The 3,095-nt window shown below is 40.2% G+C and overlaps 1 pseudogene; it reads left to right on the plus strand.

The window, feature by feature from the left end:
• Positions 1–670: 670 nt before the first annotated feature.
• LOC130460245 (uncharacterized) lies at positions 671–771 on the plus strand (annotated as a pseudogene).
• Positions 772–3,095: the final 2,324 nt, after the last annotated feature.

Genomic DNA, 3,095 nt, shown 5'->3' on the forward strand with positions numbered 1-3,095 from the left:
TTGATAGCCTTGCGCCCTATAGTTACCCCGGCCTTGATTATCAAACCCTCCTCCTTGGTCGTGGCCTTGGTAGGTTCCACTTTGATAACCAGCATGCATAGGAGGGCCTCTTGGTGCTTGCCTATTAAAGTTTTGGTTCGGGGGACCATCATATATAGGCCTCTCATTCATAGCATTTGCATATTCCACATCAAATTGTTGCTCATAAGGAGAGCCATGTTCAACATATGAAACATTATGCAATAAATGACACATGCTAGGGAAATGACCATGCTCACCACAAATATCACAAAAAGATGTATCAAGTGGCATTGTGTTGTAGGAACTAACCTTGCCCTTCCCCTTAGTGAGAAGGGTGGCCGATGGTGGAGGAATTGTTGATGGAGATGGTGGTTGACTCGGAGCACTCTCAAGTGAGCTAAGCTTCTCAATTTTATTTTCTTGCTCCATAGTGAAATCCAAACCCTTGCCATCTTCATACTTCCCCTTTCTATCATAATTCCTAGTCCCTACATGCCATACTTGAAAGTTTTGCACGACATCTTCGATTATCTCCTCAATTTGGTCCTCCGTCTTATTCATAATTGGACCACCCGCCCCCGCATCAAGACTTGTTTTGGAGGTTGAGCTAAGTCCCAAGTAGGAAGTTTGTAGGAGGAGCCACTTAGGGATTCCATGGTGAGGGCACTCCCTTTGGTATTCCTTGAATCGATCCCAAGCCTCAAATAGGGATTCATCACGCTTTTGCTCAAAGGATTGAATTTTGTGCCTATACTCCGCCGTCTTCCCATGCGAGTAGAACTTACTAAGTGACATGCTAAAGTCGTATCACCTTATCAAAAATAAACCTAAGTCCACTAGCTAGGTAGCAAGGGAAGTCAGGATCGAATCCACAGGGAAACAATGTTCTTTCTACTACTAATCGACTAATCCAGACTATTGGGAAACAAGAATTGGTTGGTTTGTATACTAAGACTACGAAAATAATTAAACAATTAAGAATTAAGATATTAAAGGATCTAGGGCATAGGTTCACCAACAAATAACAATCCAGGATGATAATCAATCGACAATAATCAATAAAGTAATTAATTAGACTAGCATGCTCTCTCGAATCGATACTAATCATAGACTTAGAATTAACAGGCTCTCCCTACGTATTAATACTAATTCCACCTATTGACACAAGCCTAAACATCAAATTGCATCTCTCGAATCTTAACTTGATATTGCTAGACTATCACAATTAAACCTGCGCAAATCTAATCGCATAGTAGAATAAACCAATCAATAGGAATCAATTACAATACCAACAATCAACAATATTCAATCATCCCTTCATAATTATTCATGGATCCCCAAACCCTAGAAATTAGGTTACTCACACATATTACCAATAAAAAAAGCAAACATATTAATTGAAAGCATAATTGAAATTGAATAAAAGAATAAGAAACAAGATAATACCTAAACGAAGAACGAAAGGATGGCTAAAAGATTGAAGCTTTAATTAAAATAAAAGTTAATTCTTTGACAAAAATAATTTGAAGTTCTAATACTAGGATGATAATCCCCAAATCGAAGAAGAGTTGCTACTAAACACTAATTTAATATATATAGCCCCCTTTAAACCTACGGGGAAAAACTAAGTAAAGGAAAACGGACTGGGAACGAAAACCTGGCAACCCGGTTTCCAGAAACTGGCCGGTTTTTGGCCCAGACAGGTACACCAAAGGCATCAGGTAGCGAAAACCGGGGCCACAGGTTTCCCAAAACCTGCCGGTTTCGCACCTAAAGGAACTTTTCTTCACTTCTCAAAACCCGCCGGTTTGCGAAAACCGGGGCCACAGGTTTTGAGAACATTTTGACGTATTTGCCTTGAGTTTGAAACTTGAGGCCTAGGACCAACTCCTTTGGGTCGAGTTTGACGTTTGTGGCCCCTTTGAAGCCGGCTAGATCATCCCGCAATGCTTCGGGATCTGTGTAGTCATCCAGGAATGATAGGAAACGGGCCTCCAAAGACCAATTATCATCAAAAAGCAATCCTGCAACTAATAGACACTACACAACACACATTAGCACTAAAATAGGCTCCGAAGAGCTCAAATGAGATGAAAAGTGCATACGGGACGGGGGTGAAAACTATGTAAAATATGAGTGTATCAAACTCCCCCAAGCTAAACCTTTGCTTGTCCCTAAGCAAAGAACATCAATGAGACATAAACGATTAACTCACCCCAAAATCTACTCAAAAAGATGGACGATAAAACAAGAGTCAAATCAAGGGAAGCAAATATCATGGCCAAAATCTCTAGTCCCCACAGTTACACATCAAACCGGTACAAAGTTCAAGCAAGGCTCAGAAGACATACGTATAAAATCAAGATCGGGCCTCACCAAGTGAATCACTCCTCTTGTTATGTGGCGGGCTAAGCGAACCAGTTGTGGCCCCTTCACTCACCTTCCCATTATGAACATGCATACTATCAAATGAGTAGTACCCCCTCCCAACTCACAACACTAGTGTGTTTGAAGGTTCTCCTAAACACTCAACCTACACCGGAGTCGACTCGAAATGCGCATATGCTCTTTGGCCCTTGATAAACGACTATTTTCAACCTATTGTTATACATACATTGCACGATGATCAAAAAGGTCTTTATATAGGCTTGTAATGTTGGCCGGGTATAAACAAAGGGTAAGGAATATTCTGGACATGTGAGAGTATAAAGTCTAACTCGGGGAGCAAAAACAACCAACGATACCAACGAAATCATCTCCGGAAACTATAACTCATCAATAGCCAAAATATAACCATAAGGGAGGAAGTAACCAACAAATTTTAAAGTATGAACCAACTTCTACCCTTTTCCTTGCTTTTCCAAACTACAAAATAAAAGACATATTTTATTTTTTTTTTGATTTTTTTTTGACTTATGTATATAACTGTGAGGGGGTCGAAAAAGCACGAGGCTAATGCATGACCTCGTCCCTCGTGGGCGTGACATCGTCAGATCAAGTGTATTTGGATTTCCTGTGAGTTTACACCCAATCAACTAGTAATATAGGAGTCGCCATTCAATTTTTAACGACAA

Source organism: Spinacia oleracea, chromosome 4, assembly GCF_020520425.1.
Source record: "Spinacia oleracea cultivar Varoflay chromosome 4, BTI_SOV_V1, whole genome shotgun sequence".
NCBI lineage: Eukaryota > Viridiplantae > Streptophyta > Magnoliopsida > Caryophyllales > Amaranthaceae > Spinacia > Spinacia oleracea.